This window comes from Moschus berezovskii, chromosome 21, assembly GCF_049115385.1.
Source record: "Moschus berezovskii isolate FMDL1 chromosome 21, NW_MosBer_1.0, whole genome shotgun sequence".
NCBI classification, from domain to species: Eukaryota; Metazoa; Chordata; class Mammalia; order Artiodactyla; family Moschidae; genus Moschus; species Moschus berezovskii.
In genome coordinates, this window is record NC_142480.1 from 50,252,659 (window position 1) to 50,280,367 (window position 27,709).

Consider the following 27,709-nt stretch of genomic DNA (forward strand, 5'->3'; position numbering starts at 1 on the left):
CTTGAACCTCAGCTTCCACATCTTACAGTGAGCAGAGTAACAGCCCCTACTGCACACGAGATCACACATATGACGAAACTAGAACGGTGCCTGGTGCCCAGAGAGCCCTGATAAAGGCCACCCACTGTGTCACTTGGTTGTGGTGCTGGGCTGTGTGACAGGCACTGGCTCAGGGAAGGAGAGGAGCTCTGTCAGCTGCGGGAACTCAAGGAGGAAGGAAGCTGACGTCACACGCGAAACCTCTTACTCCAGCATCGGGTAAGAACGGATTCATCCCTCCAGCCTTCCTTCCTTCCATCACTCCCTCCATCTCCTCACTCACTGGCAGACACCAGGGCCTGTGGCAAGCTCTGGGAATAACGAGATCACGGAGCAGCCCTGACCTCAGACTGGTCCAGCCTGCAAGGCAGCCTGTGGGATAGACGGCCCAAGGGCTTCCCTTAGTGGCAGTCACAACCAGACAGGCGGCCCCATCCAGAAGTTTCCAACGTTCATAAAAATCCTTAACAGCGGTGATCACGACCCTGAAACTGGGGAGACAGGGAAAGAGAGAAGCCAGAGAGGTGTAGCTGGCCCTCCTGGCCCTTCCAGAACTGGTTTTCATAGGTCAGTGGTGCAGATAGAAGGTACAGCCAATATTTAGCAATCTGATTACAAGGTGCTAGAGTTTCGGATGAGTTGTGCCTGGATTTGAGTCTCTGGAGTCTAAACTTACCTGGAACCCCTCCTCCCTGCTGTTTAGGACTCGGACTGCAGGGCTGTGCCCTCTCTGAATGAACAGGCAGCCCAGGGAGATGGCAGGGGTGAGATGGACCAGAGACAGAACTCCCCCTGGTGATGCTCAGCCCTTAGGCTGGTGGCTCTTTCACGGCTGCACAGCACAGTCGCCTACTGTGGACAGTGCTTCACAAAGTGTGGTCCCCAGACGAGCAGCCATACAACAAGGGAAACTTGTTGCGAATGCAGATTCTTGGGGACCCCCCACCCCAACCTGCTGAATTAGAAACTCTGGACGGGGCCCAAAGGCCCCCAGGTGATGATGAACCCCCAGGTTGCAGTCAGAGAACACTGTGCTCAGGTACCAGGGAGTGCTGAAAAGGTACCTTATGTTTTGAATGTCTTATGCATCAGAATCATGTTTGGAGGTCAAAATACCAACAGGGACCTGCCCCACCCTGACTCCTCCACTCCTCCCCACCCCCACTAAGGGATTCTGATTCACTTGGGCTGCATCCAGGCAGAGATTAAAATAACAACTCTGCAGCTGATTCTAATGCACAGTCACGACTCTGGTTTGGACCCTTCTCTCTGTAGCTTGTGCTTCCCTGGTAGCAGAGTTGGTGAAGAATCCGCCTACAATGCAGGACACCCAGGTTCGATCCCTGGGTGGGGAAGATCCCCTGGAGAAGGAAATGACAACCCACTCCAGTGTTCTTGCCTGGAGAATCCCATGGACAGAGGAGCCTGGCGGGCTACAGTCCATGGAGTCACCAAGAGTCAAACACGACTTAGCGACTAAACCAGCACCACTCCATACCAGACCCCAGCCCCTCCTTCACAGGCCAGGCACTGCAGCTACTCTCCCAGATCCAGCGATTGTGTAGAGAACAATCAACAAGCATTGAATTCGCTGGCTGCCCCGTCTGTGACAGGCATGGTGCTGGACACAAGAATCCTATGAAATGTTAAAATTCCCCGCTTCACAGATGGAGAACGTGAGGCATGAGAAGTAACTTCCTGCAGATCATCTCACCACCCCTGGCAGAACCTAGATTCCAACCTAGTACCCTCAGGCTCCAGAGTCCACCACCTTTGATGTCCTTGTTTGACAAATAAGACAGAGGAGTTGCTGAAGGTCAGCTGGGGGCACCCATCAAATCAGTACCTTTTTTTTTTAACTTTAGGTAGAAACTTTTAGTTTTATTTTAATGTATTGTTTAATTCGGGGTATAGTTGCTTTACAATGCTGTATTAATTTCTGCCGTACACTGAAGGGAATCAGCTACATGTATATGTGTATCTTCTCCATCTTGGACCTCCCTCCTGCCTGCTGACCATCTCCATTCTGTACCTCTGCCTGGAAGCTCCCAGTTCTGTGGCACCAATTTCAAGATGGGCTGAATGGACCCCTGAGCAAGACGTCATACCCACAAACAATGCCACCCTTCTGGGCATAAGTACGCCTGAAAAAGAGGGGTAGAGCTGAAGCAGGGATAATGATTAAATCACACAGACTTCTTAGACCCACAGGATTCAAGATGTTAAAAAAAAAATTGTTTTCCTCATGCTGCCTCATGAGTTTGTCATCCACTCTGGGTCGGGATTCCCATGAGGAAAAGCATTTCCAAGCAATCTTTAACCAGACTGCAAGCACTCTTTCTCCACAAGCATCCTGAACATGGTCTACACCCCCTCTCCGTCTCCCCTCCTCTCATTGGCTCTAACCCCCGCCCCGCCTTCTGTTCCCACCTCTCCATGGAAACCGTTCCCACCAGGTCACAGTGAGCACCATGTGGGCCGCACAAGATGCGCTTCTCGTCACGAGGTCTCTGCTCACAAGTCGCCTGCACAGGAGCCCTTCTCTGCAGCGATGGTGCTCCTGCTGCTCAGCCTCTCCTCCCTCCTCCGCTCACTCCTCCTCCTCTCCCATCTTCTGAGGGTCTCGGGTCCTCAGGACTTGAGCCTAGGCCACTTCTCTGCGTGCCTGCTCATGCTCATCCAGTCCGATGACTTTAAGTCAACAAAGATTCTTGTGCTCCGTGTGTGTCCCAGGCACCGACCTAGTCACTGGACAGAGAGCAGAGAAGAAAACCAGTAGTTCTGCCTCCCTGGAGCTTCCACTCTAGTCCAGGAGATGGAGAATGTGCACATCGACGTATGTCATTTGGTGATAAATGCCATGGAAAGGGAGAAACGGGTGAAGAGAGAGTGATTGGAATGTGGGGAGGGGGTGGCAAGGCTGCTATTTTAGGTGAATGGAGGTCAGGCCGCTCTATGGATGTGACATTTCTGAAGATACTGAATGAACTGAGCAGACCACACAATGACAAGTCTGCAATTCCTGCCTGTGGAGCTGGTCTCTACGGAGACCCTGAGTCCTACGCAACTGCCTCCTCATCTCTCCCTCTGAATGTCTCGGGACCCCCACGTTCAACAAGTCCAGTCCCCCCTCTTGATTCCTCCTCCCCCAACACTTACTGGCCCTTCCTGATCTGCCCCATTCTGTCTATGGCACCACCTTCACAGATGCTCTTTACAAAATACCTGTGAATCCACTTACTCTAGAGTTGCCGCTGGGTCTACATCAGTCCACCCTGTCACCTGCACTCCGGCCATAGCTTCTTCTTTTTTTTTCCTCTGTGCCTTTATTATTATTTTTTTGTTTGTTTATTTTTTATTGGAGGCTAATTATTTTACAATATTATATTGGTTGGTTTTGCCATACATTGACATGAATCTGCCCCGGGTGTACATGAGTTCCCCCTCCTGAACCCCCCTCCCACCTCCCTCCTCCCCTATCTTATAGCCTCTTTTTGTTTAGTTAGGGACTTATTTTTATTTTGGGCGGCATTGGGTCTTAGTTGCAGCACGTGGGATCTTAGTTGCAATATGCAGGCTTAGTTGCCCTGCGGCATGTGGGCTCTTAGTCCCCAAACCAGGGATCGAACTCATTTCCCCTGTGTTAGAAGGCAGATTCTTAACCACCAGACCACCAGAGAGGTCCCCTGCCATAAGCTTCCAGTCGCTTCCTCTATTTCCATCCTTTCCTCAAAGTCCGGTTTGGAATAAAGTCAAACTAAGATACTTTGAAGGCTCCTGATTGCTCCCTTTGAATGAAGCACCAACTCCAAAACATCACCTGCCAAGCCTTTCAAACCCAGATCCCTTTCTACTTTTCCTGCCTCTTCAACTCCCTCCCTCCAGCCACTAGGAATATCTTCCAGTTCCTCTGGGTCATCTCAGGGCCTTTCCTCTGGCATGTCTACACACCCCAAACCCTGAACTGAGACCAGAGCTCAGCCTGGCACACAGAATGTCCTGTGCTCAGTCTGTGCCACTCTAAGCTTCAGTTTGCTCATCCAGAAAATGCAGATAATAGCTCCTGCTTCTAGACATGATGGCTCTTGGTTATACCTTGCAGAGATCATCTCTGACAGCTTAAGCAGAAAGCAGCTGTACTAGACGGATATTGGGCAGCGTGGAGAGCTTCTAAGGAGGGAAGAGTCTCAGAAGAGACTCAGACCAGGAAGGAGGGTGCTGGACAGCCAGGGCACTGCCAAAGTCAGCTGGTCCAGGCACCGTGGCCATTGGAAGCACACACTGGACCCTGAAGGGATTCTGATCTGACCTGACGGCTGTGTGTCACCTCTTCCTTAGGTGTGTGTCCAGGTCCTGCTTGTGAGGCAGGTCAATGATTTATCTGAACTTTTAAGTTTCTTATAGCTTTCCCCCCAAGTCTCACACAATAGGAACATCCTCAACTGTGGTGATGAATTCAGGTCCTCAGTGGTTCCCCTCCATGGCGATGTCCATCTTCTGGCTCAGGGGTTGTTAGGAAGATTCAGTGAGACAAAACATGACTCAGTGATTCTCAACATTTCTCAGGAATTTCCCAGAAAGGCAATAGATCCCAGTCAGGAGGTCCAGTCTGGACCTGAGGCTGGAAGCTCGTGTTATAGTCATTCAGCAAACACTTTGCATGTGCCAGCGAGGCAGTTATTGACATAAAAGGTATAAGAGGTATCACATACAGTGTTCATTGCACAACAGGTACTACTCTGGATTCATTTGTTCCTCCCAGAAGTCCCTGGACTGTGTCCTCACTGTTCTCATTTTCACAGGCACAGAGGCCAGCTGGCCCAAGATCACACAGGCAGTAAGTGGAAGAACTGGGGTTTAAACCCAGGCACTTGGGTTTAGGATCTTAACCTCTGATTAGCATTGACTTTGTATCATCTATCCAAGAAACATAGAGTAGCCAACATTTTCTCAGCAGCAGCAGACAGACGAAGTGACTTATGACCTCCACATCGTCTCCTCATCAGGGATATCACTGTTGTCATCCCCATATTCTAGATGATGAGACTGACGCTCAGAGAGGACATGTACTCAAGGTCACACAGTTACTCTCTCTCAGAGCCTGAATTTGAATACAGGTCTGTCTCTCTGCAAAGTACAGCGGGTGATAGAACCTCAGTAAATGCTGAGCCCCTTCCCTCTTCTCTCGGATCCAGGAATCATGTCCTGGCTCCTGTCTGTCCTGGTCTGACCTCAGTGCCCCACTCAGAGGTCCAGCAGTAGATCCCTCATATCAGCCAGACAGCTTCCTGTTGACAGCTCAGTCAGAAAATGCCAGAGAGTGTGGAGACCTTAGACAGGGGCTGATGAAGCCTGACCATCTTCTCTTCTGCTCAGCCGAGTCCCTGCAGACACCTTCAGACAGGAGCGAGACGCACAGACAAAGGGCCATGTTGTTGGCCTCCTTGCTGGGCCATGAGGCAGATAGCCAGGTGTCTGAGACCGCAGGAGGGAATGGTCCCACTTCTCTCCATTCAAAGCAGGACTGAGGAAGGCCACCTCTGTCATTTTGCCAAGAAGCTGGTCCAGAGCCAGAGGGTGGGAACATCTGTACCCCGGGCTCTGTTCTGTGGCTCAGGCCACAGTCTGGGGGCGTCAGCTGGAGTCACCCTGCTGGGAGGAGGCTCTGATTGAGGAGAGAGCCTCTGGCCACTGCCTTGGGAGACAGGGAGCCCAGGCCAGGCAGGGAGCAAGGGAAGGGCCTGAGGATTGGACACTGGGGAGCTTCTCCATCAACTGTGTTTGCTAAAGGGCCAGGGGAGGCCGTGACCATCCAGAGTAGACACCTGGACCCAAGGCACCTTCCTTCCCTCCACCTTTAGAGATAGGCCTTATGGGTGTATCTCTCAGCTCCTCCCCCAGCCTGTCCATCAAGGCTGCAGGGAATATGGAGACCATTTGCCAACTATCCCTCCTCTGACCCTTCTTCTCTACTTGGTGTATTTTTCAAACACAAAGCTTAGTTTTTCAAGAGTGTATTATATTTCCATAGTTCAAAGTCAAAATGCTCCAAAAAGTCACACACTGAGAAACTGCACTCCTACCTATGGCTCAATCCACTCTTTCCTCAGCTCCCCTTCCCCACCAGGACAGACAATTCCTCCACTGCACTTCAGAGTCCTTCCTGGGCTTCCTGATGCATATCAAACAAATAGAGATACATTTCTTTTTATTTTCACTACTATTATTTCTTAAAAACAACTTACTATTCATCAGTCTGCATCTTACTGTGTTTAGTAAATATATCCTGGAGATATTTCCATATCATTACTTGAGAGCATCTTCATTTTCCCAGCTGCATAGTATTCCCTCTGGTGGCTAACACCATGGTTTATTAACATATATCCTAAAGACAAGCATGTGGGTTATTTTAAAACTATCCAATCTTACTTTCAAATGAGATCTTGAGTTGGATCATGATTCATGCCCGGCTACTCTGGTTAGGAAAAGTGGTGGGTGAGGCCATTAATTGACTTGCAACTCCCACCACCTAACCAGAAACCTAGGGCTCCTAAGGGCAAAACTCAAAATCCAAAATTTTAGCACAATCTGCTCCTTTTATGAATGTGAAACTGACACTCAATCAGGGACAAGACTCATCTGTGGTTATAAGCTATGCTATGAAAGAATTGGAGCTAGAAACCAAATCTCTTGGGTTCTGCTAACCATGTGACTCACGGTTCATCCCCAGGGAAATCAGGGATGGAGGGGCCGCTTGACTGGAATCAGGACCAGGCATAACTGTGGACATAATCACGGACACTGGATCTGTTTCACTCTGGGTTTCCATTTCCTCCTTCACTGCTTGGGATCAGTCCCTTTGTTCTCCCAGAAGAAAGAACATTGTGTTCCCTAAAGGAAACACTAACTCCCCAATCAGGGCGAGAGTGTCTTCCGGCTGCTGAGCTGGACTGTGAAGTGGAAAGTCAAGAATGTGCAGGAATAAGTGAGTCTGGGACACCTCAAACTGTAGGGGCACCTGGAAGCAGTTTGGGTTTTTGACAGAATCACTGCAGAGTTGGACCCCTGGGAAGGGAGTGAGGAAACTCATGTTATGAAAGAGAAACGTGTTCACCACCAAGCAGAGGTCGTGGGGGAGGAGGGTCTGTGTAATCAGGAGGGATGTGACCAATAAACAGGACCCAGCAGCCAAAAGGAAGCAAGCAGAGAGGGTGGACGGAGGGGAGGAGCCGGTTTCCAACTCCATGTCTGAGTATCCAGGACTGGCAAGTCCAGGGGCCCCGGGAAGTGGGCGTCTGGGAGGGACCAGGGGTCTCTGGCACCCTCCCCCCTCTAGCAGATGAGGAAAGGGACTCAGCAGCAGTGAGTGCCCTCCTCGGGGGGACGGGGCAGGTTTGTGCAGAACGAGGGGGGACGGGGCAGAATTCCAGCCTGGAGGATGCTGTAGCCACACTTGTCCCAAGCAGCGTGGGGCCGTGGACGGACAGCCAGCCTGGGGACAGGACACCCGGTCCTGACTCTGACTCTGCCACACACAGGGTGACTCTGGACAAGTCCTGCCCCTCCCTGGTGTCCAGCTGCTCCTCCTCTATGACGAGAGGGTTGGACTAAGTGGAGGGCCTTTACACTCTCTTTTGCCCTCCACAGTGAGGGGACTGGACCAGCCTTGGAACTGTGACAAATGACCTTTAACTCCCAACAGGAGGGATGAAGCAGCAGCCCTCTTGAATCACGAGGCTTGGACAGTGAGCCCACCCTGCGCAAATCTTTACTAAAGCACAAAGGCATATCCATCCTCCTGGGAAGTGAGGTCCCAGGGCTGTGTTCAGTTTGGTTCAGGACAGTAGTAGAATATGAGATTCCTGCACCCAGAATTGGAGAGGTCAATGCATACTTGTTTTTATGGATGAAAAAATTAATCAACACTCAATATAAGAAAGAAGTGGAAAATTTCATTGGAATCAACCTGAGGAGTATAACTGGGGAGACAGTCTCTCAGGATGTACTGTTCTGAGTACTATTCTGAAGAAGTAAGGCGGGGCCCAGATGTGTGTGACAAGGGGCACACAGCCTGGTACAGGTTACTGCTCTTTAGGAGGAATGGATATCTTAGTTAATGGTTTTAGTGCTTTCCTAAGTTTGGGAAGATGTAAGAAACAGTTCATAAAAACTTCTCATGAAACTATCTGTCTGAGGTCTGGCTCTGCCAGTTTCCTCAGAGCACCAAGTGCTCCATCCTGATTCTCACCCTGAATTCCTTTTAGGAAGAGCTGTAAGTCAGTGACTCCAGTGGCTAATAACTTGATTCTTGTAGAACTGAGTGATGGGAAACATTGTTTATCGCACAGTCCTCTCTATTTGTGCTTAGTGGCTCAGTCGTGTCTGACTCTTTGCGACTCCCTGGACTGTAGCCCCCAGGCTCCTTTGTCCTTGGGGATTCTCCAGGCAAGAATACTGGAGTGGGTTGCCACGCCCTCCTCCAGAGGATCTTCCCAACCCAGGGATCGATCCAGGTCTCCCGCATTGCAGGTGGATTCTTTACCCTCTGAGCTACCAGGAAGCCTTCTCCATCTGTTTCTGTCTTAATTTCAACCAAGGTTTGGGAGGCATCTTTGACCATTTTGTCTCAGAGTGCTAGGAATGCTCATTTCCAGGTCAGGTGAGGATTTCTTTGATAGACCACTCAAATGCTATTACTTATCTAGTCCTGGGAACAGTAGTCAAAGGCCTGTGGACCACCTGTCTCACTAGTCTTTCAGTTTCTGAGAAATGGTCCTTCCTATTGCTTCTTTCCATATCTAGAGTCATACTATTACAATCATGGGTCTTATAGAACTATATATTATATGAATTGTTTCAAGTAGTGTATTCATTGTTATTTTCCATCACAGACTCAATCACCGATCTGTTAATGCAAGAAACAAGAATCTTGTAAAATAGGCAGAATACAAGTAGCACAGCTATGACATTAATCAGGTCATCGGTAAGTAAGCACTAATACCCTCTAGGAGTTGCATGGCTTTCACTAGAAAAATTCATCTTTACGGTTGAGCAGGTATTTCTGCCCTGGGGGACAGCTGGTTAATAGTAATGCAGATTACAGCGCACACTGGAGGGGAGAAGGGAGGTCTGAACAGGCAGAGAATAATACTGTGCTGTTTAAATTTTTCTTTGCTCGCTTTAAAATATGAATTTTATTTCAGTCCTTCTTCAGATTTTTCCCATCATGTGGATTGCCTCACAGGAGCCCTCCCCATTCACGCCTCCTACCACTGGGTGAAGATCACATGTTTCAGGAGCCAGTGGCAGCAGTGGGGAGCCCTCCCCTGCCCTCCCCCGCAGCCCTGCTTGCCTGGCTCCTGGCCCTGCTGACACTAGGATGCTGGGCTCTGGGGCTCTGTGACTGAGGAGAGGAGATGGGTGGTGCCTTCACAGCCACCAGTTACTATAAAGGGCTGCTGGTCTCCATGCAGGGTAGCAGTGGGCACACACACATGTACACACATGTGCACTGAAATGCACACAACTGCACACCTTTATGAAGAGGCAGCTGATGTGTCACGGCCCCTTTAAGAGTTAGGAAGGCAGGATGTTGGCATTGTGGTGGGGCCCAACTGCTGGCACTGCAGGCTGGGCCACACCCCCATGCTGTGGTTTCTGTGTGAGTGGGGAGTCAGGGGGCGGGGCTCCCAGAGACCTAGTTTAGGGTGAGAGTGGAAATTAGCCAGGACTCTTCTGAGCTCAGGGCTTCCCAGGTGGCTCAGTGGTAAAGAACCCACCTGCCGACACAGGAGACATAAGAGATGTGAGCTCGATCCCTGAGTAGGAAGATCCCCTGAAGCAGGGCATGTCAGCCCACTCCAGTATCCTCGCCTGGAGAATCCCATGGACAGAGGAGCCTGGCGGGCTACCATCCAGAGGGTCTCAAAGAGTCGGACATGACTGGGCACACACACACACCACCGTATGGAAGACAGGCATGTTTCCAGTGTAGTAGGTCTGAGGAGGAAAACGGAGTGTAAGTCCAATAACAGCCAACAGGCTGTTCTAGTGCACTCACACCTCCTTCAGGGAGTTGTCTCCCCAACTCCAGCACTCTTGCCTGGAGAATCCCATGGACAGAGGAGCCTGGCAGGCTACAGTCCATGGAGTCACAAAGAGTCGGACTTGACTGAGCACACACACACACACACACACACACACACACACACCTGTTCTGGACACACCCTGGCCAAACTGGGTGTCCTGTCGAGTCTTCAAGGGAAAGATGACTCAGATCTTCTTTCTTCCTCATGTTGTAGGGGTGCTGAGTCTCTGCTCCGCCCTCACACTAGAACCCTTCCTCCTTCCAGATACTGGGGGGAGTTGGCAGAGACCCCGGGGCAGCCCCTGCCTGGGACATCAGAATTGGAACCACAGAGGTCGGGATGGATTCAGGTCCCTAAGAAGCTGACCCCCTTTTCTTCCTCTGTTGCCTGTGAAGGCTCCTCTGTAAAAAGGGCAGGCTCTTCACAATTTAGTTTCCTTTTCATCCTGAGACAGGAGGTAGATGGACCCCATCAGGGTAAAGTGATTGGAGATATATTCCCTGTGGACCAAAGCTCCAAGACTAGAGCAGCAAGACTATTACGGTAGGAGGCTGGGCCTGCATATTTCTCATTCTCAAAGTCAGGAGACCTCCCTGACCACACATGAGCAGAAAATCTCCTTGGAAGTCAAAAGGGAGTGATGCTAACCAATGCCAGGCTACCCATAGGCCTCTTCGCAAGAATCTGTCCTGTCTAAGAGATGCATGCACACATTGGAGGATCCTGAGATACACCAAACATGGACTCAGAACCAGGCAAACCAAAATGATTGGCCAAAGGAAATTCAGAAGAAATACCCATGAAAGGAATTCAAACTGCCATGAGGGTATGGCTCAGTGACTCTCCCTGACTTTGCCCGTGTTTCTATCAGCACATACTGTACTCTTTTTCCTCTTAGTAAATACTTGACCTGTTTCACATCTGTCTTTGTGGAAATTCCTTTCTGCAAACCTGAAGGGCCAGGGCCCTGGTCACTGACCACTGGTCTACTGGCTAGGATCTGTACTTTGACCACCGGCCTCACTTTCTGCCTGGGAACCCAAACACCGCTCTAAGCCGCTGCAGGTCGAGGCCACCCGAGATCAATACCATTCATTTAGTGCCCTTGTTGGAAGAACCTTTATTATAGAGCAACAGGAAAGCTGCCCATGGCATTTCCTCCCACTTACCAGATCTTTAACGAATCAATTCTAACTGCAAAAGAGTGGAGGAAGTTAGAGACCCATTCAGGGGTACACTGTTCTTTTTGTTTTTAAATAAATTTATTTATTTTAATTGGAGGCTAATTACTTTACAATATTGTATTGGTTTTGCCATACATTGACATGACCCACCACAGGTGTACATGTGTTCCCCATCCTCAACCCCCCTCCCACCTCCCTCTCCATCCCATCCCTCTGGGTCATCCCAGTGCACCAGCCCCGAGCATCCTGCATCATGCATCGAACCTGGACTGGCAATTCATTTCACGTATGATAATATACATGTTTCAATGCCGTTCTCCCAAATCATCCCACCCTCACCCTCTCCCACAGAGTCCAAAAGACTGTTCTATACATCTGTGTCTCTTTTGCTGTCTCGCATAAAGGGTTATCGTTACCATCTTTCTAAATTTCATATATATGCGTTAGTATACTGTATTGGTGTTTTTCTTTCTGGCTTACTTCACTCTGTATAATAGGCTCCAGTTTCATCCATTAGAACTGATTCAAATACATTAGAACTGATTCAAATGTATCCTTTATAATGTCTGAGTAATACTCCATTGTGTAAATGTACCACAGCTTTCTTATGCATTAGTCTGCTGATGGACATCTAGGTTGCTTCCATGTCCTGGCTATTGTAAACAGTGCTGCGATGAACATTGGGGTACACGTGTCTCTTTCAATTCTGGTTTCCTCGGTATGTATGCCCAGCAATGGGATTGCTGGGTCGTATGGCAGTTCTATTTCCAGTTTTTAAGGAATCAACACACTGTTCTCCATAGTGGCTGTACTAGTTTGCATTCCCACCAGCAGTATGAGAGGGCTCCCTTTTCTCCACACCCTCTCCAGCATTTATTGCTTGTAGACTTTTGGATAGCAGCCATTCTGACTGGCGAGAAATGGTACCTATTCTTTAGAATAGAAAACATACTTGGGTTAGGGTGTATGAAAATTTAAAAATCGTTTTTCTTCTTGGTTACTGAGTCATACTCTAGTTTTGCCAATCGACCAAGACGTGTCCACGAGGACTTCTAGAAGGGATGGAAGTAAAAGGCGTGGGTGTAGAGAAAGCCATCCCAGGAGAAGGGGAGGCAGGACTGGAACCCACACACTCTGCTGTGAAGACGGTGAGGGTCACAGCAAAGCAGAAGCACCAGATGGACACTCATTACACCCCTTCCCCACTTTAGAGTGTCCATGCTGGTCACCAGAGAGAAGGGCACACGGTTGGAGCATCTGTCCCAGGAGGAAGGAGAAGCCCGTGATGGGCTCGAAGCTGGGACCTGAGGAGAGGCTCATTGTAATTCTCGTGCTCAGCCAGGTCACAGGCACCATTTTTTAACCTCCTTTGCTTAACAAAAGAAGGCTTGTGAATAGTTCAACACAGCTCCAGGGTTTCATTGACTGGTTCCTGTTTCAATGTGTTTGTTTTGCTGTTTCTGTCTTAGTTCTTCATTCTCTAGAAATGTATGACCACTGACCCCTAGAACAATGACTTGCTGATCTGGAAAAAAGCCAGCAAGGTGCCTCATGGTTAATTTAAAGTCTCCAAGAATAGCAGCACAGGGTTTCCCCTGGAGCAGCCTGCAGCCCTTTCCTGCTCCCCTCCTTGTATAAATCCTGGCTGAATCTTGCAGGGGTGGGAGCTGGCTCTCTTGCACAGTGATCCACCTTCTCCCCTTTTGGCTGGCTGCCTTAACATAAGGCGCCTGTTTTTCTCTCCAGCGCTTGTCTTTCAGTATTGGTTTCTTCAGAAAGCCTGAGCTGGGGTACAATGCTGGGCATCCAAGCAGCAGTCAGGTCCCCAGGGCTCAGGCCCCTCCATCTCCCCCTGGGACGAGGAGGAGGGTGAGGCTGGGAAGGTTGGGGTGGATCTATAGGTATGCTGCTAGAACGACAACGTAAGAATTGCAACAGCTACAGAACTTGCTAGATTCCGGAAGTTGCCCTGTCCCTCCCCAGCCCTCGCTCACAGCCTGCTTTTGCTTTCTGTTGAGAGAAGGAAACTGGCCTCTGAAGGAGCAGCGGAGCTGTTGACTGAGTGAGTAGGATGTGAGCCCCAGGAGCCCCTCCCCACCCATTTGGACATCATTTTTGCCCTTTGGAACTCTGGGGTCATTTTGGACCCACATGAGTGGGTCATGGCTTGTTTACAACTCTGTACCAGTCTCTCCCTGAGTGAGAATTGGTTTGTTTGTTTGAAATCCGCTCTGGGGGAGTGAATGAAGTGAAGTGGGAGGTCTACATCCATTCCTTCTAGAAGACCACTGGGACAACTCTTGGCAGATTGGCAAACCTAGAGGCATTACCCTATAACCAAGAAAAAGGGGTTTTTTAATTATAATACAGCCTGGCCTATGTATGTTTTCGATTCTGAAGAACCATGGCCCCTGAATGGTTCTCTACATTACTCTACCACTTTGCAGTTAGAATTGATTTGTTAACGATCTGGTAAGTGGGAGGATATTCTATGTGTGGATCTTCCTGTTACTCCATAATAAGGGTTCTTCCAATAAGGGCACTAAATTAGTGGTCAAAAGAAACTAAACTGTGAAAAGCCTGTGTCCTTGACAGACTAGTCTGCAGGCAAGGGAGGGAGAAGAAGGGGTTAGCTTCTTAGTGAACTGAATCAACCCTGACCTCTGTGGTTCCAGTCCTGATGCCCCAGGCAGGGGCTACCACGGGGTCTGTGCCACCCACCCACCCCCCAGTCTGTGGAAGGAGGAGGAGATCTAATGTGTGGGTGGGCACAGCCTGAGTGCCCCCACAGCAAGAGGAAGAAAGGGAGTCTGAAGTAGTCTCTCCCTTTAAGACCCGGATTGGGTGGAGAGGCAGGGAGGGGTAGATTTCCACTGAGACAATTCCCTGCAGGAGGTCTGGGTGTTAAGAGGACAAAAAGCTGACTATTATCAGACTTACACTCCGTTTTCCACCTCAGACCTACTAAACTGGTTTATTACCAATACCCTATACACAGATGATCCACAAAAAATGGTGGAAACGTTCATTAGTATTTTTTTTAACCCACCACTCAACATGGGCTGATGCACAGACATGGGTGATGATTGTGTTCACAGCAGAGGAGCGGCACCTTGTTTAAGACAAATCCCAACACTCGTCACTTGGTATTTGGCTTCTTGAGGGACGAGCAGACAAGCCTGAGTTGGGTAACATGGCCACAGGCCAAGGGGCCTCCAGAAGCTAAAAGAGGCAAAGAGGGACCCTCCCCTGGGGCATCAGAGACAGAGCAACGCTGCTGACACCTTGTTTCAAAATGCTGACCTCTGGAACTGTGAGACGTTTCTGTTGTTTTAAGCCATCCGGCTTGTGATGATTGGCTGCAGTAGCCCTAGTAGACTAAGATGAATTTCTAGAAATGGAAAATATAATTTTTGTCATATTTTTTAAGTTTCCAGAAAACATCCCAGACCTCTTGCTCCAGAGCATGATGGTCACATGGATCCAGGACCCCGTCATATCCTGTGTCCCCCAGTGAGTGGGAGTCACAGGGGAGAATCCACTGATCTAGAGAAGAGGGGTCAGTCCAAATGCCCACAGGAGCCGGGAGGGAAGGATGTAAGTAAAGGGGATAGACAGGACTTAGGTCCCTGGAGAGGACCAGCTGCACCTGAATGGGGTGGTGGAAAAGCAAGATGCTCTGGGAAGACATGGTCTCATGCTTACAAAACAGGAAAAAGATACAGATACTCCCTACAAACATGTATGCATATATGTACATACATGTCTACATGTGATTTCAGAGCATTTGAAATTTATTGAAGGCTGAGGTTGAGGTTGAGGTTGAGGACATGGACACTCCCTGGATGGAGGGGTGGACACTCCTGTGAGCAGGCAGGAAGCCTGGCCATGCCGAAGATGGGAAACCAGTCACAGATGAGATGATCATAGTCCTGCTTTATGTCAAATATACATGAGAATGAGAGAAATATAGAAAATACTAAACAGAGATGAGGATGGAAAACAATATAAAGAAAAGAGCCTAGTAGCTGCTTATCTCCAGCAACCCCACAGCCAAGGAAACCAAACCAGGTGACACTGTATCTCCTAAGGCTTGAAAAGGAGCTGTAATCTGAATTTTCAAGTGAAATTAAAACAATGTGCCGCCACCAAACACTCAGGGAAGAAATAGTAATACTAGTGATTCTACATCACTTTTTCATGAAAACACTGTGATGGAAAACTGAACACATCAAGAGTCCCCCTGCAGTGCAAATTGGTTTGCAGCCACTGATCTGCAGCAAATCAAGCTGCATGTGCTAATGTCCAGAGTGGGGCCAGGGTCTTCTGGGTCCTCTGTGAGGGGGTTGGGGAGGTAGCTGGCATGGATTAGAGTTCCATGTGACAGGCCCTCTGATGAACCTGTCACATGCTTTTATTCATTTAATTGACACAAAGTAGGTATAGAGACATTGAACAGATGGGGAAACTGAGGTTCTATTGAGTAGCTTGCCATGATCATCCAGCTGTGAAGGGTCTACTCCTTGTCACTCTGGTGTCCATCTTCCCTCTTCCTTCTCTGTCCTCCTGGCACCTCCTCCTTCCTTCCTCTGTCCCAGCCATGACCTTCCCAGCTCACTGTCTTCCAGTTGCATGCCTGGCTGCCGGCAGGCAGGGCACAGCCACATCCAGGCTGTGCTCTGACGGGGGCCCCATGTCCAGGCTCTCAGATTAGAGTGGAGGAGGGGCTGCTGGGAGACTCAGGCAAACCTGCTGCTTCCCAGCTGGGCAACTGAGGCCCAGGGAGGGCACAGGCCTGACCCAGGGCCGCACGCTGGAACCCCCGGGCCTCTTCTCCATTTCCTCCCTGATGCACTCAGTGGATTCAATGCACTGAAGCGGCCCTGAGTCTGAGGTGGAGTCTCAGGGTGAGCTCAGCTAATTAAGCTGGGATCAAGCTGGGGTACAGAGAGCAGGACACCCCCTCATCCCTCACAGCAGCGCCCCTCCCCACCCCGGCAGTGCCCACTGGGAGGCCCGCAGGCTCCAGGGCTCCCCTGAAACTGGGGCTCAGGGAACTTTGGGAGTCCAGGGAGGTTCTCAGGTTTGCTCTGTTTGTTTTTCCAGCCTCAGCTTGTCCCAGGGTTTATTATCAGCAAAGGTACCAAGGCCCCTGATGGCAGGAAGCTGGCTGAGGCTCAGGGTGCTGGCCCTTCAGCCCTGGGGGACTCCCAACAAATAGTCCCTTGGAAACAGGGCAGCTGTCCCTGAGGAGGGGGCGGGCTGGGAGGGGCCTCATTCCCCCAACACTGGACCCTGGAGGAGCCCCTGTGTGAGCAGGACTGCAGCCCTGGCGGGCGGGACGGTCTTGGGCAGGTGACCTGGGCAATTCCATGGTCTCCAGGGTCCCTGCCACTCTGGCTGTGTGTCCCTGTCACAGCCCTGAAACTCCTTCAGGTCCCGTTCTCCTGCCTCAGTTCCAGTCCAGGCCCCTCCTCCACGGGAAGTTTGGCTCCATGCCTGCATCCCTTCTGGGTCAGAAGACCCCTACTGGGCTGCCTCAAGGCCACTGGGACCCTGGGATCCCCCCAGTCATCTCCACTCTGCCCCCCCAGTCCCAGTGCATCCTCAGGGCTGTCTCTTCCCAGGGGTCCTGCAGGGGCCTTTTCTTTCAGCTCCTGCCCTTAAAAGGGGGCCAGTCATCCATCCATCCCCACCCCCTCCCTGGGATGCCCTGAAAGGCTCCCCATCAGCATCCGACACAACATCCTTGTTCATTTCCAATCCCTTCTTCCCGGCTTGGAAACTGCTAACCAGTCTCCCAGGCCAGAATCCTCACTCAAGTAGGACTTCTTTTTTTTTTTTTTTTAGTTTATTTATTTTAATTGAAGGCTAATTACTTTACAGTATTGTATTGGTTTTGCCATACATTGACATGAATCCACCCCGGGTGTACATGAGTTCCCCATCTTGAACCCCCCTCCCACCTCCCTCCCCATCCCATCCCTCTGGTTCAGCCCAGGGCACCAGCCACGAGCATCCTGTATCATGCATCGAACCTGGTCTGGCGATTCATTTCACGTATAATAATATACGTGTTTCCATGTCATTCTCCCAAATCATCCCAACCTCACCCTCTCCCACAGAGTCTAAAAGACTGTTCTATACATCTGTGACTCTTGCTGTCTCGTATACAGTGTTATCATTACCATCTTTCTAAATTCTATATATATGTGTTCAGTTCAGTTCAGTTCAGTTGCTCAGTCGTGTCCAACTCTCCGCGACCCCATGAATCACAGCACACCAGGCCTCCCTGTCCATCACCAACTCCTGGAGTTCACTCAAACTCATGTCCATCGAGTTGGTGATGTCATCCAGCCATCTCATTCTCTGCTGTCCCCTTCTCCTTCTGCCCCCAATCCTTCCCAGCATCAGAGTCTTTTCCAGTGAATCAACTCGTCGCATGAGGTGGCCAAAGTATTGGAGTTTCAGCTTTAGCATCAGTCCTTCCAATGAACACCCAGGGCTGATCTCCTTTAGAATGGACTGGTTGGATCTCCTTGTAGTCCAAGGGATTCTCAAGAGTCTTCTCCAACACCACAATTCAAAAGCATCAGTTCTTCGGCGATCAGCTTTCTTCACAGTCCAACTCTCACATCCATACATGACCATTGGAAAAACCATAGCCTTGACTAGAAGGACTTTTGCTGGCAGAGTAATGTCTCTGCTTTTTAATATACTATCTAGGTTAGTCATAACTTTCCTTCCAAGGAGTAAGCGTCTTTTAATTTCATGGCTGAAATCAGCATCTGCAGTGATTTTGGAGCCCCCCAAAAAGATAAAGTCTGACACTGTTTGCACTGTTTCTCCATCTATTTCCCATGAAGTGACAGGACCAGATGCCATGATCTTAGTTTTCTTGAGCTTCAAGCCAACCTTTTCACTCTCCTCTTTCACTTTCATCAAGAGCCTTTTGAGTTCCTCTTCACTTTCTGCCATAAGGGTAGTGTCATCTGCATATCTGAGGTTATTGATATTTCTCCCAGCAATCTTGATTCCAGCTTGTGCTTCTTCCAGCCCAGCGTTCCTCATGATGTACTCTGCATATAAGTTAAATAAGCAGGGTGACAATATACAGCCTTGACGTACTCCTTTTCCTATTTGGAACCAGTCTGTTGTTCCATGTACAGTTCTAACTGTTGCTTCCTGACCTGCATACAGGTTTCTCAAGAGGCAGGTCAGGTGGTCTGGTATTCCCATCTCTTTCAGAATTTTCCACAGTTTATTGTGATCCACACAGTCAAAGGCTTTGGCATAGTCAATGAAGCAGAAATAGATGTTTTTCTGGAACTCTCTTGCTTTCTCCATGAACCAGCGGATGTTGGCAATTTGATCTCTGGTGCCTCTGCCTTTTCTAAAACCTGCTTGAACATCTGGGAGTTCACGGTTCACATATTGCTGAAGCCTGGCTTGGAGAATTTTGAGCATGACTTTACTAGCGTGTGAGATGAGTGCAATTGTGCGGTAGTTTGAGCATTCTTTGGCATCGCCTTTCTTTGGGATTGGAAGGAAGACTGACCTTTTCCAGTCCTGTGGCCACTGCTGAGTTTTCCAAATTTGCTGGCATATTGAGTGCAGCACTTTCACAGCATCATCTTTCAAGATTTGAAGTAGCTCAACTGGAATTCCATCACCTCCACTAACTTTGTTCGTAGTGATGCTTTCTAAGGCCCACTTGACTTCACATTCCAAGATGTCTGGCTCTAGGTCAGTGATCACGTTATTGAGATTATCTTGGTCACGAACATCTTTTTGTACAGTTCTTCTGTGTATTCTTGCCACCTCTTCTTAATATCTTCTGCTTCTGTTAGGTCCATACCATTTCTGTCCTTTATCGAGCCCATCTTTGCATGAAATATTCCCTTGGTATCTCTAATTTTCTTGAAGAGATCTCTTGCTTTCCTATTCTGTTGTTTTCCTTTATTTCTTTGCATTGATCACTGAGGAAGGCTTTCTTATCTGTCCTTGCTATTCTTTGGAATTCTGCATTCAGATGCTTATATCTTTCCTTTTCTCCTATATATGTGTTAGTATACTATATTGGTATTTTTCTTTCTGGCTTACTTCACTCTGTATAATAGGCTCCAGTTTCATCCACCACATTAGAACTGATTCAAATGTATTATTTCTAATTGCTGAGTAATACTCCTTTGTGTATATGTACCACAGTTTTCTTATCCATTCATCTGCTGATGGACATCTAGGTTGCTTTCATGTCCTGGCTATTATAAACAGTGCTGCGATGAACATTGGAGTACATGTGTCTCTTTCAATTCTGGTTTCCTCGGTGTGTATGCCCAGGAGTGCGATTGCTGGGTCGTATGGCAGTTCTATTTCCAGTTTTTAAGGAATCAACACACTGTTCTCCATAGTGGCTGTACTAGTTTGCATTCCCACCAACAGTGTAAGAGGGTTCCCTTTTCCCCACACCCTCTCCAGCATTCATTGCTTGTAGACTTTTGGGTAGCAGCCATTCTGACTGACGTAAAATGGTACCTCCTTGTAGTTTTGATTTGCATTTCTCTGATTATGAGTGATGTTGAGCATCTTTTCATGTGTTTGTTAGCCATCTTCTTTGGAGAAATGTCTGCTTGGTTCTTTGGCCCATTTTTTGATTGGGTCGTTTATTTTTCTGGAATTGAGCTGCAGGAGTTGCTTGTATATTTTTTGAGATTAATTCTTTGTCAGTTGCTTCATTTGCTATTATTTTCTCCCATTCTGAAGGCTGTCTTTTCACCATGCTTATAGTTTCCTTTGCTGTGCAGAAGCTTTTAATTTTAATTAGGTCCCATTTGTTTATTTTTGCTTTTATTTCCAATATTCTGGGAGGTGGGTCATGGAGGATCCTGCTGTGATTTATGTCGGAGAGTGTTTTACCTATGTTCTCCTCTAGGAGTTTTATAGTTTCTGGTCTTACATTTAGTTCTTTAATCCATTTTGAGTTTATTTTTGTGCATGGTGTTAGGGATTGTTCTAGTTTCATTCTTTTACAAGTGGTTGACCAGTTTTCCCAACACCATTTGTTTAAGAGATTGTCTTTTCTCCATTTTATATTCTTGCCTCCTTTGTCAAAGATAAGGTGTCCATAGGTGCATGGATTTATCTCTGGGCTTTCTATTTTGTTCCATTGATCTATATTTCTGTTTTTATGCCAGTACCATACTGTCTTGATGACTGTGGCTTTGTAGTAGAGCCTGAAGTCTGGCAGGTTGATTCCCCCAGTTCCATTCTTCTTTCTCAAGATTGCTTTGGCTATTCGCGGTTTTTTTGTATTTCCATACAAATTGTGAAAGTATTTGTTCTAGCTCTGTGAAAAATACCATTGGTAGCTTGATAGGGATTGCATTGAACCTATAAATTACTTTGGGTAATATACTCATTTTCACAATATTTTTTCCTCCAATCCATGAACATGGTATATTTCTCCATCTATTAGTGTCCTCTCTGATTTCTTTCACCAGTGTTTTATAGTTTTCTATATATAGGTCTTTTGTTCCTTTAGGTAGATATATTCCTAAGTATTTAATTCTTTTCATTGCAATGGTGACTAGAGTTGTTTCCTTAATTTCTCTTTCTATTTTCTCATTATTAGTGTATAGGAGTGCAAGGGATTTCTGTGTGTTGATTTTATATCCTGCAACTTTACTATATTCATTGATTAGCTCTAGTAATTTTCCAGTCGAGTCTTTAGGGTTTTCTGTGTAGAGGATCATGCCATCTGCAAACAGTGAGAGTTTTACTTCTTCTTTTCCAGTTTGGATTCCTTTTATGTCTTTTTCTGCTCTGATTGCTGTGGCCAAAACTTCCAAAACTATGTTGAATAGTAGTGGTGAGAGTGGGCACCCTTGTCTTGTTCCTGACTTTAGGGGAAATGCTTTCAATTTTTCACCATTGAGGATAATATTTGCTGTGGGTTTGTCATATATAGCTTTTATTATGTTGAGGTATGTTCCTTCATTCCCACCTTCTGGAGGGTTTTTATCAGAAATGGATGTTGAATTTTGTCAAAGGCTTTCTCTGCATCTATTGAGATAGTCATATGGTTTTTATTTTTCATTTTGTTAATGTGGTGTATTACATTGATTGATATGCGAATATTGAAGAATCCTTGCATTCCTGGGATAAAGCCCACTTGGTCATGATGTGTGATCTTTTTAATGTGTTATTGGATTCTGATTGCTAGAATTTTGTTAAGGATTTTTGCATCTATGTTCATCAGTGATATTGGCCTGTAGTTCTCTTTTTTTGTGTGGTATCTTTGTCAGGTTTTGGCATTAGGGTGATGGTGGCGTCATAGAATGAGTTTGGAAGTTTACCTTCCTCTGCAATTTTCTGGAAGAGTTTGAGTAGGATAGGTGTTAGCTCTTCTCTAAATTTTTGGTAGAATTCAGCTGTGAAGCCGTCTGGACCTGGGCTTTTGTTTTCTGGAAGATTTCTGATTATGGTTTCAATTTCCGTGCTTGTGATGGGTCTGTTAAGATTTTCTAATTCTTCCTGGTTCAATTTTGGAAAGTTGTATTTTTCTAAGAATTTGTCCATTTCTTCGAAGGTGCCCATTTTATTGGCATATAATTGCTGATAGTAGTCTCCTATGATCCTTTGTATTTCTGTGTTGTCTGTTGTGATCTCCCCATTTTCATTTCTAATTTTATTGATTTGGTTTTTCTCCCTTTGTTTCTTGATGAGTCTGGCTAGTGGTTGTCAATTTTATTTACCCTCTCGAAGAACCAGCTTTTGGTTTTGTTGATTTTTGCTATGGTCTCTTTTGTTTCTTTTGCATTTATTTCTGCCCTAATTTTAAAGATTTCTTTCCTTCTACTCACCCTGGGGTTCTTCATTTCTTCCTTTTCTAGTTGCTTTAGTTGTAGAGTTAGGTTATTTAGTTGACTTTTTTCTTGTTTCTTGAGGTGTGCCTGTATTGCTATGAACCTTCCGCTTAGCACTCCTTTTACAGTGTCCCACAGGTTTTGGGTTGTTGTGTTTTCATTTTCATTCATTTCTATATTTTGATTTCTTCTATGAATTTTTGGTTATTCAGCAGCGTGTTGTTCAGCCTCCATATGTTGGAATGTTTAATAGTTTTTCTCCTGTAATTGAGATCTAATCTTACTGCATTGTGGTCAGAAAAGACGCTTGGAATGATTTCATTTTTTCTAAATTTACCTAGGCTAGATTTGTGGCCCAGGATGTGATCTATCCTGGAGAAGGTTCTGTGTGCGCTTGAGAAGAAGGTGAAATTCATTGTTTTTTAGAGTGAAATGTCCTATAGATATCAATTAGGTCTAACTGGTCTATTGTATCATTTAATGTTTGTATTTCCTTGTTAATTTTCTGTTTAGTTGATCTATCCATAGGTGTGAATGGGGTATTAAAGTCTCCCACTATTATTGTGTTATTGTTAATTTCCCCTTTCATACTTGTTAGCAATTGTCTTAGATATTGCGGTGCTCCTATATTGGGTGCATAAATATTTATAATTGTTATATCTTCTTCTTGGATTGAGCCTTTGATCATTATGTAGTGTCCTTCTTTGTCTCTTTTCACAGCCTTTGTTTTAAAGTCAATTTTATCTGATATGAGTATTGCTACTCCTGCTTTCTTTTGGTCTCTATTTGCATGGTATATCTTTTTCCAGCCCTTCACTTTCAGTCTGTATGTGTCCCTCGTTTTGAGGTGGGTCTCTTGTAGACAACATATATGGGGTTCTTGTTTTTGGATCCATTCAGCCAGCCTTTGTCTTTTGGTCGGGGCGTTCAACCCATTTACGTTTAAGGTAATTTTTGATAAGTATGATCCCGTTGCCATTTACTTTATTGTTTTGGGTTCGAGTTTATACACCCTTTCTGCGTTTCCTATCTAAAGAAGGTCCTTTAGCATTTGTTGGAGAGCTGGTTTGGTGATGCTGAGTTCTCTCAGCTTTTGCTTGTCTGTAAAGCTTTTGATTTCTCCTTCATGTTTGAATGAGATCCTTGCTGGGTACAGTAATCTGGGCTGTAGGTTATTTTCTTTCAACACTTTAAGTATGCCCTGCCATTCCCTCCTGGCCTGAAGAGTTTCTATTGAAAGATCAGCTGTTATCCTTATGGGGATCCACTTGTGTGTTATTTGTTGTTTTTCCCTTGCTGCTTTTAATATTTGTTCTTTGTGTTTGATCTTTGTTAATTTGATTAATATGTGTCTTGGGGTATTTTGCCTTGGGTTTATCCTATTTGGGACTCTCTGGGATTCTTGGACTTGGGTGATTATTTCCCTCCCCATTTTAGGGAAGTTTTCAACTATTATCTCCTGAAGTATATTCTCATGGTCTTTCTTTTTGTCTTCTTCTTCTGGGACTCCTATGATTTGAATGTTGGGGTGTTTAACATTGTCCCAGAGGTCTCTGAGATTGTCCTCATTTCTTTTAATTAGTTTTTCTTTTTTCCTCTCTGTTTCATTTATTTCTACCATTCTATCTTCTAACTCACTTATCCTATCTTCTGCCTCCATTATTCTACTGTTGGTTCCCTCCAGCGTGTTTTTTATCTCATCTATTGAATTGTTCATTGTATATTGACTCTTTTTTATTTCTTCTAGATCCTTATTAAACCTTTCTTGCATCTTCTCGATACTTGTCTCCAAATTATTTATCTGTAACTCCAATTTGTTTTCAAGATTTGGGGTCCTTTTCACTATCATTATTTGGAATTCTTTATCAGGTAGGTTCCCTATCTCTTCCTCTTTTGTTTGGGTTGGTGGGCATTTATCCTGTTCCTTAACCTGCTGGGTATTTCTCTGTGTCTTCATCTTGCTTATATTGCTGTATTTGGGGTGGCCTTTCTGTCTTCTGGCAGTTTGTGAAGTTCTCTTTATTGTGGAGTTTCCTCACTGTGGGTGAGGTTGGACAGGTGGCTTGTCAAGGTTCCCTGGTTAGGGAAGCTTGTGTTGGTGTTCTGGTGGGTGGTACTGGGTTTCTTCTCTCTGGAGTGCAATGGAGTGTCTGGTAATGAGTTATGAGATGTCAATGGGTTTGGAGTGACTTTGGGCAGCCTATATAATGAAACTCAGGGTTATGTTCCTGTGTTGCTGGAGAATTTGTGTGGTACGTCTTGCTCTGGAACTTGTTGGTCCTTGGGTGGTGCTTGGTTTCAGTGTAGGTATGGAGGAATTTGATGAGCTCCTATCGATTAACGTTCCCTGGAGTCAGGAGTTCTCTGGTGTTCTCAGGATTTGGGCTTAGGCCTCCTGCCTCTGGTTTTCAGTCTTATTCTTGCAGTAGCCTCAAGACTTCTCCATCTGTCACTTCCAAGCTGGTTCCCTCTGTTTTAGCTTCTTCTGTTTGCTTGTCTCTTCAGTGTCTAATTTCCACCCTGACACTAGGGGGAAGTGGTGGTCACTTTTTAAGGCTCACTTGTTCAGTCGTGGTCCTTTCGAAGACAATGGGCTCCTTTTCTGGGTGCCTGATGTCCTCTGCTGGCATTCAGAAGTTCTTTTGTGGAATTTATTCAGCGTTCAAATGTTCTTTTGAAGAATTTGTGGGGGAGAAAGTGGTCTCCCCGTCCTATTCCTCTGCCATCTTAGGACCGCCCCCCCAGGACTTCTAGATCTTTCCAGACTCCCACCTGGATGGCAGCTTTGGAGCCCAACAGTCTGTTAATTTATTCTGTGGTTCCTTAATGTTGCCCCACCTTGGAGTCATGCTGGGTTGGGGTCTCCCTTCTGCAACGAAGAGTCACATGTGAAGGCAACAAAGGGTGGAGGAGATTCACAACAGCCCCTAATTCTCATGTCCCCGCGCCTCGCTCTCACCCCAGGGCTCCTCCCTGTGCACCCCTGGAGCTGCCCTCCTCCGGGTGGGGCTGTGTCCCCTCAGATGGCAGCTCCTTCTGGTGACGGCTGCAGGGAGGGGAGGCAGGGACACATGTGCCTTCAGGTTGCTATAGAAGGAGGCCATGGCCCTGAGGATGTCTCCCTTGTCCCAGAGGCCTGAGTTTTGGTCCTGGGCTCCCACCCACAGGCCTGGTTGACCTGCTGGGCTGTAGAACAAAGTGCTCAAACCCATGGCTTTTTATTTTTGTCTTGGATTTCCACTGCTATGCTTTCAACACTAGGGAAGACACTTGACTCCTGGTTTTCCCATCTGTAGAATAGGGTTAGCATGACAATAAGCAGTTCCTTTTTGAAAATCTTTGGGGTCAGATATTCTCCAGAATTCATAATTTTTCAGTTTTGACAGGTGACATGATACATATACTCTATAGGACATGACACCCCACTGGGGCCTGAAAGCACCTTGTGATCAAGCACATTACTGCTTCAGTAAATGGACTTTTGAACATTTATACTAAGTGAAATAAACAAAACCATAAATGGTCTCATGCCCATTCAGCTCAGAATTGGTTACCAAACAATTTTTTTAAAATTCTTTTTCAAACTTGAAGGTTTGTGATTGTAGAAAAAGACCACGGTGTCCTGTACTTCTATAGATATTGACACGCAGCAAAAAGACATAAAAATGTTGGTGGCTTCAGGCCAGATACAACCCAGCTGTGAGACAACAAGTCTCCTGACAAGGCCAAAGGTGAGGGGTGGGGAGAGTCATTCTGGAGCGGCTGTGCTCTTACCTGAGTGTCTGAGCCACTGGTTCAAACTCCACAGATCCTGAGCCTTTTCTGATCATCTCATTTAATCCACCTTCAGATCTGGATCTTACTCTGATGGGTCCTAAGTGAAGACCACTCCATACTGGTGACTCTAACCTGCCAGACCTTCACAACACCATGTCCACCACGGGGAGAATACCATACAAATATAATGTGAACTCCCTGTGCTGTTTCCTCGCTTCCCCCCAGACAATCTCCATGTGTGTGTCCTTCTCCCTGGTGGCCAGCATGGGCATTCAGAGGGGGGCTATAGGTAATTGGTGCATAGCCATCTGGTGCCTCTGTTTCACCGTGACCTTCTTCATCTTAACGTTTGAGTGTTTGAACTACTACTGCAACTTTCCTTTTTTCTGGTACAAATTATCCATCACCTATGCCTGCTATGCAGTCCTCCTCTGCCTCTAGACCTCCATCATCTACCCCATTTTCTACGTCCAGTACGTGCCTTATGGTCCTTCCCGAGACCGGGCCATCACCACCTCTGCATTCTCCTGCATTGCGTGTGTGCTCTATGCCTTGGATATGGCTTTCATGTAGAAACACTGCAAGTTCATGAACATCCCCTGCCATGTGCGCACATTACCAGGCCTGCTAAAGATTCTGGAGAGCTCTGTGGCCTGTGTCATCTTCGTCTTCCACAGCAACACCTCCCTGTACCTGCACCAGCCGGCCCTAGAGTGGTGCGTGGCCGTGTACTCCCTCTGCTTCATCCAGGTAGCCGTGGCCATGCTGCTGAGGCTGGGTGGCTAGGAGAACAGACCGCCCCTCCCACTCCCCATTTTCCATCTGGGGCTGGCCGTGCTCTCAGTCCTCCTCTATGTCCACTCTCTGTTTCTCTGGCCACTCTACCAGTTTGACAAGAAGTTATGTGGACAACCCCATGGGTACAGCAATATGAGCTGCGTTGATGAGCTCACTGACTATGGCTGCGTCTGGGGCCAGCGACTGGCTGTGGCCATCCTGACAGCCATCAACCTGCTGATTTACATGGCCGACCTGGGGTACTGGACTTGCCAGGTTTCTGTAGGGACTGAGGACCAGCCCAGTACCCCTTAGCCTCTCCACTCACAGGGGATGCCTTTACAGAGCTCTGTTGTCCCCTGATGTCATCTTCTGGGCTCCCTCTCTCCCTCCTCACATCCTTCCCATTCATCTCGCCCTTTTCTGTTTCCTTCCCTCCATCTGCTCTGTCTCCTTCCTATTTTCCTTGGTTGCCCTTGTCCTGTTTTGCTTCTTTCTCTTGCTGCTCTCATCTTTTCTACATTTTCTGCTTTTTGCCCTTTTCTAGCCACCCTTGGTTTCTTATCTCTTGTGTCCTGACCACCTCTCCCCATTTTCCTTCTTCTTATCCGTCAGGACCTGAGACTCCTTCTTCCTCTGCCCACTGCCCCCTCCCACCTTCTAAGGTGCTGACTCCACAGCACACAGCCCTCTGTGCTGCTGTTCACACCCCGGGCCTCTGGAGGGTTGTAAAGCTTGTCTGTCCCCCTGGTGGTGTCTTAATTGCTGTGGGTTTCTGGGGTGGGAGTGAGGGTGGGTAGCAAGGCATCGGGCCTCCTTTCTCCTAATAGAGGGGAGTGTATAGTGCACCTCCCCATTAAGTGAAAAAAAAAAATTCTGGAAGTCACTGTTTCCCAATGGGCAAGAGTCCTGAAGCAGAGATTGTGGATCCCTGGGCCCCGCCTGATGCTCAGCCTCACCTGAGATTGGCTCCAAAATT

The 27,709-nt window shown here is 47.2% G+C and overlaps 1 protein-coding gene, 1 long non-coding RNA gene and 1 pseudogene across 34 annotated transcripts in view; 2 read left to right on the forward strand and 1 right to left on the reverse strand.

Annotated features, from left to right (window-relative positions):
* Nucleotides 1–1,439: 1,439 nt before the first annotated feature.
* On the reverse strand, nucleotides 1,440–7,012 carry LOC129550269 (uncharacterized). Its single transcript, XR_008684801.2, has 3 exons — nucleotides 6,745–7,012; nucleotides 2,493–2,787; nucleotides 1,440–2,183 (listed from the first exon to the last, which is right to left on the reverse strand). It is a non-coding gene; the product is annotated as an uncharacterized LOC129550269 (long non-coding RNA).
* A 6,025-nt stretch (nucleotides 7,013–13,037) lies between these two features.
* The window catches only part of LOC129550264 (myeloid-associated differentiation marker-like), a 30,163-nt gene continuing 15,491 nt past the window's right edge, over nucleotides 13,038–27,709 (forward strand). For 28 of the 33 annotated variants that reach the window (XM_088829640.1, XM_088829653.1, XM_088829655.1 and 25 more), the window contains exon 1: nucleotides 13,038–13,373. The gene's annotated coding sequence lies outside the window, so the exon portion shown is untranslated. Of the gene's footprint in view, nucleotides 13,374–14,741; nucleotides 14,909–27,709 lie in introns of all 33 variants that reach the window. The other 5 variants (XM_088829641.1, XM_088829648.1, XM_088829651.1 and 2 more) reach the window with 1 other exon arrangement.
* Nucleotides 21,199–27,666, forward strand: LOC148774572 (myeloid-associated differentiation marker-like; annotated as a pseudogene).